This window comes from Varroa destructor, unplaced genomic scaffold (assembly GCF_002443255.2).
Source record: "Varroa destructor unplaced genomic scaffold, Vdes_3.0 BEIS01000001.1, whole genome shotgun sequence".
Taxonomy (NCBI): Eukaryota; Metazoa; Arthropoda; class Arachnida; order Mesostigmata; family Varroidae; genus Varroa; species Varroa destructor.
Genome location: NW_019211454.1, coordinates 26761785 through 26772836, shown reverse-complemented (window position 1 = coordinate 26772836; position 11052 = coordinate 26761785). Strand labels below are relative to the sequence as shown.

Genomic DNA, 11052 nt, shown 5'->3' with positions numbered 1-11052 from the left:
GTAAATGGATATGGGGAACTACGATCAAGAAGTAGGTCATAAAATAAGCACAAAAAGACTAATAACCAGCTGTTCGCCAAAGCCATGTTCGTCTGCCCAATATTTCACATTGTACATATATAATTCGTGAACCCTGAGAAACATATACATCTCAAGCTAGCGTACCAACTAGGAAATTTTGATATAACGATATTATTGTATCATATGCTATAAGATAAATATGTGCTAACAACCGCGTAGAGGGTCAGGGTAATCGTTAAGTCTCACATCGCATACATAGACAGAAGGCTTCGAACCTGAACGTGAAATTGATTCCACAACCTTGTTACTATTTTATCATGGGCTATGCATAATAGTTGCAAGCCAAGTGTTCAGTCGAACAGTATCGAAAAAATTATTGCAGATTATATTGATTAACGTATACATGATCAAGCCGATAAACGACTCAGCTTACGACTAGATATAAAACATTCCCCTGTTTTAACCGATGGGCACTCCACTTTTCACCAGTTGTGGAACACTGCGATATATTTGGTTTTTAATATTTCCATCGTCCCCTGTCGGGATGCCTGCTTTGAAGAAGATAAGTGTAGATTTCCAGAAACCTTTCGAATCTATCCAATCGACGGTAAACTACGCAAGTACAGCATACGCTCACATAATGACAGGGATATTTATACTCCTTTGTAAACAGAGACAGTATTACAGAAAAGTTTGACTTGAGTTGTTGAGGCTAATAAGCTTAGAAGTTGCACATAAACTTTGTTAGAACGTGAAGCTCCCAACTTATCCTCACTCATAATAGGTCCCTTTTCCATTGCTCGTTTCTATCCTTGCTGTTGAAAAGTACTCAGTGGCACGAAACGGTACAACGTGCATATATTTAAGTTGACATAGAAACGGAGGAAAGCAGAGCGCGAGGACTGGGGAAAGCGGCATCGTTTCGGTAGCACCTTGTTTTGCCCCGGGGTCTCCTTCTCGACGTTTGAGGATCTTTCCATCCGTTTACAATGGCAACTGCCGCAGTAAACAGTAAAAATGTTCCGAAATTAGCGAGTGAATGGTATGTACGCGCTTGTATCGTCGTCGACTCAATGTTCGTGCCTCTAAAAAGCGCCTGTTGAGATAGGTGATGTAAACCACGGACGTGACAGCTTCGAAGGTCGTCCTGTTCCATCCTTGCAGAAGAAATATCAGGGATTCTTACAGACAGCAGTCGGAGGTGTTGAAAGGTGTATTAGTGGGTAAAAAAACAAAGCGGAGAAATTAATAGAGAGAAACAAAAAAAAAAAGGAACAAAGTCCATGAGAAGGTGGCCGGCCGGTCCCGCTAGCTTCTGTTTAATGCACCCCTTTCCTTGCTGCATTAGGCTGTGGCAGCCGAGCACAGGCAGTATAATAGCCCTTTTCCCTCGTAAGTATAGACAGGCTTACATGGTACTTCCTTTAGGGGGATGAACAGATAGACCTTAGAAAACCGTGTTCTCAAAGGTGGACATGTTAATCCGCGAGAGCAGGGTTGTATAGGGCTTTCAAGATTACCAAATATCCAATCCAGTGTCCCACATAGAGCAACTGTCAGGCGCACATATTGGCTGAGCTTGATGGGTAACGTGGCTGTTGATCTGAGCAAGCAGAGATCACTCCGGCGCTGTAGTCCATCAAGGCGGATCCTCCAGCAACACGAACTTTAAGTTCTCAAAGAATGAGCAAAGAGACGATTCCTGGGCACTTCATACAGATCAGCAGACATTTCTATCCCTGAGAAGATAATCTATCTTTGTAGAAGCGTACTTCTATCTAGTGTCCATGTAAGTATTCGTGACGGATCGCACGATAACTTGTTACAGATGCACCACAGAGCACCGGGGTTGTACCATTCTACGTGGACCATGATTTTATTTCCAGAAATCTACAATTATGCAGGTTACACCACGAATGATTAGGCATCATTGCATACTTCAATAAGATAGATATCGCTAGTTGAAGCCAAACTTTTCTATTGTATTGATATTCCATGGTAATGGTTTAGGTTTATATTCCAAGAATAGAGGGGACTAATTTGGCACTGTTTTTTATTATTTACCGATCTGAGGTACTGGCGGTCCCATCATATTACTACACAGTATAAAAAGTGCCTGTTTATTACTTCATATACAGCAAGCGTGTGTTCCGGTAACATGATTTGAGAACCGACACATTGAAATTATCCTAGCGTAACGCTAAAACCTCAACTTTTCTTTACGTCACGTGATAACGGTAGCGACCTTGATCCCCCTGGGAGTTGTTGAAGTCTATCTTTGTGAGGTGTAGTGCATGGACTACCAGGTACTATATTTGCAGGTTTATTACATATAGCCGCTAGCCGTTCGCAATATAAAGATTGGTAGATAGTCGGAGTGTTTACATTGTATTTCATTTATAAACCGGCATACAATTCTCATCGCCAGAAGCGGTGTTAGTACCATTATTATGATAGTAGCTTATAGTTATTCAACCAAAGGCAGTTATACTGAGTGCCTGGATGAACGATTCTTGGTTGCAGTGCGACTGCAGAATGGGAATGATTACTTTAACGCGCTTGGTTATCTGTCCGTCCGACGGACACGGCGCTGCAATGGTAGGTACCGTGTGTTTTTGCCATGTCCGTCCATCAATCGTAGTAAGGTACCGGAAACTCTCTTGGATATTCTTGCTTTAGATTTATTAATGACGCTCTACAGATTCGCGTAAGGGAACAGATATTAATGATCCTTTTGCAAAAAAAATCTTTCTTTTATTCATCGAACCAGCTACAAATGTGCCATGAATTGTTACGGACCCATGTTTATTTACTTTTTTTTTTTATATTTTACAATACTTAATGCCATTACCGTACATGTATTTATATGTTTTTTTTTTAACTTAATTATGAAACAATAAAAATCAGATTTCATCTATTTACCTTTGCTGGTGGTAGTCAAATATTTCACGTATAAAAGGCAACAATACAATATGTCAAGATGAGATTTAGTATATAGAATCAATAAAACACTTTGCGTCGTATAGGCCATACGAGTTTTGTTAAACTTATAATAACTAATCTGAGAAATTCGCCAGATGTTTTAAGGGTGGGAAAAAAAGAACAATAAGCGATATGATAGCTATCACGGTTTCATATACATATAGAGCATATACATGTATTTTCGGGCTTATGGAAACTTGGTTCGATGCAAAATTCATAATGGAACCTATCCATGGCAAAACGGGTGACGACATATCTTTAGCCAATTCAGCCCTTTCCATTCGTGTAGCCTCATCGCACGCGACGCGGAAAAATCCTCATGATTCTCTGAATTTTTACTATTAGTTTTTAAGGTTGGTGTTAGAGGCTTCTATTGCTAGGAGCTCAAAGCAACGACGTAGGTTTAGGATAGTAGTGGCACGTCTGTGCGCTAGAAGATATGCGAGGCGATTTTAGGTCGTTGTGGGGTAATGCCACTGCTATTTTGAGAACAAGGAGCTTTGACGTAAGGTTCTTCACTGTAAGGTCTTCTAAGACACGTTGCGGTCGGAATTATTTTGAAATCAAACAAGATGAGAATGATTGCGAGAGACAAGCGATGAGGCGACTTGATCGTTCATGCAGCCGACATTGCCTTCCTGCATTTTCGGACGGCGTATGCGATGAAGCTTTTGCCACTGGTGAAGAATAGCAAACACAAGTTCGGAAACCGATTAACATAGGCGAGGGGCGGACCTGGCTAGGTGTAAGGTGCCCGTGGCAAAAGTTCGGCCCGTATAAATAGGTCTTCCTTAAGTTTATGGTCAATGCCAAATGTGTGTGTGTGCCGCGTCGAGCCCAGCTGGAATTTTCTGCACTTGGAAACTGTTGGATTCGTATATCGCCAAGTCCTTTTCATACGAAATAATTTGGCCTTTCTATTTAATCAAGCGACACTCCAGCAAGATGCAGACTCACAGACGGTTGTCTCCCTGAGCCATCGAATACCCTTAATCGGGACAATGCGGGCAGCGCCTTGAAGTCTTAAAGTAGACCATTATTAGGACTATAAATATCCTTTATTGATTGAACGGCAGACCGTGGCATACTATGGGCCGTGAGAGGCCTAAACACAACAGATTATCGGATCAACTGTTAATGCTTGGACGATATAGTTTTATTACACTTTACATTAGCACTTCAATATCGTCTGGTAGGAAAGAACGTAGAAACACACATGCACATACATACGCTAATGATACCTATATACCGTAACATGCAAGTGAGTTAGATGAGGCTCTAAACCGCCCTTTTTGCTTTATGCTAACCGGGCATAATACTAAATATCAGCAGTGAAGCAGTTCTTAAGAACGTATTACGAATTGTTTTTAAATGAGAAGCTCGCTTATTGCAACGAAACTGCATAGTACATTTGTTTGCCTCGTATATTTGCTTACTATCCGTTCGAACGTATCCGGCTAGCCTCTGCAATATCATACTACAAGTCTTGAATGATCGCTTCCGCAGCATGTTCATATTACAATGGCTGTTTAACGAACAAAAGAACGAATGTATCTGCACAGTTGTCTAGCGACGGTATAGCCTAATTAAATTAAAAACGCACGGTCACACCGTGATACGTCAGTCAAAGAGGCAATAGACCTGAGCCGAAGTTATAGAGACTCTTTAGACAAGCAAACATTTGGACAATCGTTAACTAGCGGTAGGCACATATAAGTTAACTATTTTCGGTTCCTAGCAATTGAAGCTTGAATGCGGAAGCCAAGTTTCGAAGCGAACGTACCAGCACGATTCAGACAAATATGCAGAGAAAAACTCTAGATCGACTTGATATAGGTAATGTCAGCACTAGCACCGTTTGGAACAATCTTTGCCACAACTATTTCGTACTAGAGCCTGCCCTTTAGAGCCCATATCGGGATCATTCTAATAAACGTTAACGACTATTGTCCTCTATGTGATTAGAGTTACCTTATAAATGACAGCTCGTTGAGGATCGGATGCGAGTTTGTCAACGACGATGTTAAACTGCTCGATGATTCGGTCAGCGTCGGCCCAGACACAATTCACAATGGAAGCCACCAAAAATAACATAAGCTGTAGTCGTTTAGTCGTTTTCCAAGTGTCGCTGGCAATCGATAAGCTGAAGTGCTTACCACAGAATATACCCGACAGCATTATATTTGACTGGATACTTTTCCCTTGATGGAGTTGTTGGTTGGTCTGACAAATCGGCCTGTTGCAACATGTACCGAAGGATGCCGCACATGGTAATGTTCAGAAAAACAACGGTCACATCCATGTTAACCCAACTGGTTGTCTAAAAGTCACATAATGTGGCAATATAATTGGAATTGCCTTGTGCATGTTAGAATAGAAAGTATATAAGGTATTAGAATTTGTGCATAACTTAGAGAACAGCCCCAGCAAAAAGCTTTAACTTAACACCAAATACGAGGGCACCATTAATAATAAACTTGGAGGATGAGGGAGCCCGCCCAATTGGGGCTGGCGCATACTGTTCACATAAGCCGCCCTAGTATATTCTGAAAGATACTTCGTAGCGATTGAAACCTATATCTAGTATGCGGTCACCAAAGTATCTGTGACATGGCAAAGTGATGTTGAACTATACGTAACGCTCGTTGCATCCTCAGTATACTAATAAAATGAACGTTTTCGATAAATTCACCTATACGGAATCATGAGCGTGGACAGTACGAACTACTGTCAAATTTAGGGCTTGGTTGAGTCGGCCCTACGAACACGACGGCGCTATACAGAGACGTGAATTGCCTAAAAATCAGTAAGGCAGAAATAAACAAATTTCTTGTCTCCGGAATAAGTTGTCAACTTTACTCTACCGAAAAAGGCCAGCTGACAATATATTAGCTTGGCACTGTACTGTAACAAAGCAGTGTGCATTGAGTAGTCTGTTAATCATTGTCAATGCAGCTCTTCTACGGCTCGCACCGTTGTCCGTCATAACGACGCAAGTTGCACTCAGAGGGGTTAGGAGGGGGCCAAAGCTGTCAAAACTACTAAAGTAAAAAGGTGCCACTCAGTTCTTAACGTTTAGCTTTAGGTCGAATTTTTCGTCTGCTGAGAAACTGACTGCCTTCCGGTCGTAGCAACTCCCACCAACTGTATCATCTCTTTTATCATTTGTTGCTTCTTTTTCGTGTCCATTGTCGATGACCTGTATACACTTGAGCAGCTATGTGTCACCGGTGCGAACACAGCAGAGTTGTCTGACTCCCTGTTCTCAAGGTGAGTCCCAAGACGAGAATGCAGTTTACTGATGGATCTTTAAGCGACCCACATTTCGAGGAACTCCACGGAATTAAACATAGCCTTTTATTTAGCCCCAGTGCATCATACGACTTCGTCGACCTCTTTACGAAAAAGCTAAATTCATGTCTGTTTGGTTGGCCCAACAAACGAACGAATACCTATTTACATCTGCGTTTTGGAGCTAGCCTAACACACACACACACATATATGCATGTACTCACACTTACGAGGATGTTTTTTTCCTGTTTCGTTTTCCGTCTTTCTCGCTTGTATTTGCCTTATCCTCTGCAAGAGACGTCGTCTACTGAAGAGCTGTGCTACGTGATTGCGTCCCTGAGCCCCCGGAGATTCCCGAGTAGATAGGGGTTCCAGCACCGAACACCAATTATGATCGACAGCAGGAAACTACCCTCGCAGAAATCTCAGCCAACTAGACGGGGGGATCAACAAACGACAAATGAACACATACTGTTTACGGGCTTCTGGCGAAACATGTTTTGATCTGCGTTTTACTTAAATATGCGATCATACGCATTCTATGTAGAGGAATCTCTATAGTCAAGTAAGTAGTACCAATTAATATGGGATAAATGAGAGATCCTGAGAGAAGTTGTCTCCCAATGTGTCTCAATCAACCAGCTAACTAAGTTTAAACGCACTACTGCTCACCATTCGGAGAGGTACCTTACCATAGGAGTTTCGTCGACTGCGAGTGCATTCGATCGGATATTCCCGAAAGTTTCTGACAAACTGCAGCTGAACTAATATAGAAGGCCAACCATTTCAGACTATCAAAACAATAGGTAGCAGGGTTTGTCTTATCGTTGAGACGCTCTTTTTCTAACCATAAAGTAGATAGTTCATATTAATTGGACCAGTTATGTAGCTACAGAGAGAACATTAGTAACTTCAACAATTTAGGCAAGAATTCCTTCGCGCAAATTTCCAAGTCAATAACAATTCACAATATTAAAATGTTTTTTTAAATGAGAATGCACATTGGTTACTCAATACAATATAAATAAATCTGTAAATATGATTCTAGGCCCGTTCATATGGATTAAGCACGAAGATCAAACGTGCAATCAGTGTCTTCTTCATAGGCATACGGATTGAAATGGTAGTCTTAAATAAACCACTTTATCTTCTAGGAAACAACTCTCCGACAGTAGACAGGTAATGAAAGTTGAGCCACTGAGGACGAAATTGGCATAAACTGTGTTATTATACATACAACAACGTTCTCGTGACTTTCTTTCGGCCATTTAGAGTTTTTCCTTACTACTTTACAAATGGCGCAGGTTTACCGTATGTATGCTCGTGCTCAACTAATTTATTTCTATTTACTTACGCTTAAACATTTTAAAATTAACTGTTAGGACACGTTTCGATGACTTCAATATTTGTACGACCATGAATCTGAACCATAGCAAAACATTCTTTCGAGTGCTCGAGTCTAACACGAGCTAGTTGCCTTACATTTGTATTCGATAAATATGCTTCTTTAAAAACCCTAAACTTAAGTTAATATTATTATCTGTTTTATGGAAGCAAATAATTGATAGCACAACTTCTATTTCCAGCCCAGACGGTACCAACAACAATGGGGCGGTTCGCCGCTATAGAGGACAAATTCTCAGTTCGATTGAAAATCAATATAATTTTCATTTCGTTTATTGGAAGCTGGCTTTGATAATCAAAATAGATTAGGTTCTTCAAGTGCGTAAAATGACGTTATCTATGTGCTACGGCAGCAGGCGGTGTTCATTTCACTAGCTATCACTCGTAAAGAGTAAAGTCATAGAAAATGATGCATAGGACTATTTAAAGTTTCCTTTAGTATATAAACCGTGTCTGATTGATGCCAATAACAAAAAATAGGTTGAAATTCGGACTGTAGTAGCGTGGTATCCTGTGGCGGCACAAGGATCGTTTTTAATTTCCGGTCAATAATCTATTCGGTAATCTATAATATGTAGCAACGATCAACGAATGAATAATTATGAGCTAGCATTAATTTATTTTGAATTTGGCATAAAGTATCTTTATGACCTATCTTTTTGATGATAAAATCATCGCTCGAATTTTCCCTCGATTATAGTTTTGTAGTAATATTCTCAATCATTATTTCCTTTTAACTTTAAAGAAACTTTAAAAGCAACACAGGCACATAAGTTTGAGATATTCGGCAATTTAATTTAGCTACATTGGTTTAGTTAAGACGTATGATTTAGAACAAGTTATAAAACTGTGATATCCTTGCCAAAGAGTTTAAATTAAGCGTTAGGCAGCAGGCGATAGGTAAGCGAAATACTCTTGTCTCCTTTATAGGTGGTTAATATTACATATATATATATATATATATATATATTAGAACATGTTCTTGTAGCAGAAAATGTTTTTTTATCCTCTGCAACTATGAAGAGGCGAATCAAAGCATAGGGTAACAGCGCAGGACATATTTTTCTCGAACAGTTTATATGCTTGTAAATTGTTTAAATAATTTGTAACATTCCGTTTATAAACATTTCAGAATGTAATTCGGTTAATAACATTTTGAAATGTTTGGCTAAGATGTTAGCGTCTCTCAGAAGGCCACCGGCCTGGTGAACCGTAATGCCAGCTACACCGGAAAACCTTGATCCACAATCTCATTTAGGCTGTTATATCAATTTAACTTGATCACATTTTCGATATAGAACTCGACATAGCATGAGTGTCTTTCTGTAAATTACGAACGCTGAAGATTTCAAAGGCGTCAAAATTCCTAAGGTCTTCGATATCGATGTACGAGTTGTATACTAACCCCAACGTCTGATGCCATAGTAAATGCAATATCAGGCTATTAAATGGTATATCACAACTCTGCCAATAGGGATTTTTACTATGACAAGTAGACCTATTAAGGCAGGGACGAGCTCGATCTCTCAACTGTGCTTTTTGCTTCAGCACTGAATACTTTAGAGTAGAAATGAATTTAGCTACAAATCAGATTAGGTCTTCCGTATCAATTAGCTATTAAAACTTTGATTAAACTAAAATGGAATATCTTCGCATCTCTTCAGTGCTTCTGAGGAAGCAATTCCGTGTCCTCATCTAGTGTAAACTAACGAAATGCAACTATTATCACAGGTCTAAAAATAAAAATCGGCACGGTAAGTTCCAGAGCCGGAATGCACGTGACCACGCATAAATATATGTACAGTTGACGATCTTCCCATACTGGGTCGTTCGTTAATGTACAAAGAGAAGTCTTCTCAATAGCCCGACAATAGACCGTGTCTCTAACTCTATTTGCTAACCTCGCAACAATGGATATTGTCATATTGAAAGAGCCTTAGTTTCGTGAGGCAATGATTTGTAGGGTCGATCTGCTAACTTGTGTCAGCAACAGACAAGAAACTATTGACAAGATACCTTGCCGGTTATTGTCGATGCAATTCAACTGTTCCTTGAGTGACTTAAGCAGAATAGAATACCCGTAAGATTCTGATGAGCAATATTTCTATAGATGCTACTACATTGGTCATTTTATTTAGAGGAAACGGCTGAGCTTTTTTTTCGGATAGACGAATACAGGACTCGTTGAAACAATGATCAATCTATGAGATGTAGGCTGTTGACGACAGCGCTCCCGAACTATGAAGCATTTGATCATCTTTTTCGAGAGCAATTACACCCAGCGTGATTTCCGTCCTGGATGTATGTTAGGGTGTTTCTTTTTTTTTTTTCTACGAAACTGCCGTTCTCTTACTTGAAATTATACCGTACTTACAGGCGATCCAGGTTGTCGGGCTTTCCTTCATAACCGGCTAAACTTTTAGCGCAATGATACCCATGCCTTCGTCGGCAATAGTGATAATCAATGAATGCTGTCTTTACAAGAACAATAAAAAAGTTGTGGTAGTGTCTAGAATGTGTAACGGAATCTGTCACCTGGTTACCAGGTGGGGCTTGACTTTATCAGCGACAGCTGATAGGAGATGACGCTACTAATCTAGTAAGAAGAATGGATGTTTGAAAACATTCATTCAACAAATTTTTTTAAGATACTTAAGTAACGGCTTCTGCGCATTTACTATTTCTTTGCTACGCAGCAGCAGGGTACACTAGCTGTTTTGCACTGTCGTCGCTGCCCGAATTAATATCTGGGAGTAATTGTAATGCTTGTCCCTTGTACTAAGGCTTCCAGTAGATTTAGGCATCTTAAAAAGTGCCAGCTCTTATAGCACTTAAGTTGAGAATAATACTTGATATTAAGTTACCCAGAATCCTGTGGCCGAGTTCGTCACTTTCCATTGCGTTCTTCTGTATTTGAAATTCAAGTTCACTGTTGTGATTGACTTTTGAAAATAATGCGTTCCATTCAGTTTCCTTATTCATCTAAGTTATCAGGATAAGCCTTATAGTCTATATGTAGAAACCTTGTTACGATCACCCTTCACTTCAATGCAATAACAGGCTCAGGTACTGTAGTTACATCCTCCAAAAAAAAGGAGAATACTGTAAGGATTACAATGTTATCTTAACTATCAACTGATTCATATGTATATACTTCTACGTCATATTTGCACGTTTTTTAACGGTAAGATGTGTGCATATGTACATTCCAATGATATCGTTGTTAGTTCTGTTCTATAGCTACACGTCCTTCTCTGAATATGTGAGTACAAATTTGCTGCTCAAGGTAATAGATTAATGAGAAACCGGACGGTGTATCGCAGTTTACATTTGACACCGCACTTGAGCATATAT

The 11052-nt window shown here is 39.9% G+C and overlaps 1 protein-coding gene across 9 annotated transcripts in view; it reads right to left on the bottom strand.

Annotated features, from left to right (window-relative positions):
- LOC111253232 (uncharacterized) overlaps nucleotides 1-11052 on the bottom strand; it is a 141922-nt gene that overhangs the window by 115504 nt on the left and 15366 nt on the right. For 2 of the 9 annotated variants that reach the window (XR_015320672.1, XM_086979663.1), the window contains exon 2: nucleotides 6525-6727. The exons of 1 other annotated variant lie outside the window; for it this stretch is intronic. The gene's annotated coding sequence lies outside the window, so the exon portion shown is untranslated. Of the gene's footprint in view, nucleotides 1-4; nucleotides 4109-4974; nucleotides 5240-6518; nucleotides 6728-6870; nucleotides 7044-11052 lie in introns of those variants that run through there. 6 more of the 9 variants (XR_015320674.1, XR_015320673.1, XM_086979669.1 and 3 more) reach the window with 6 other exon arrangements.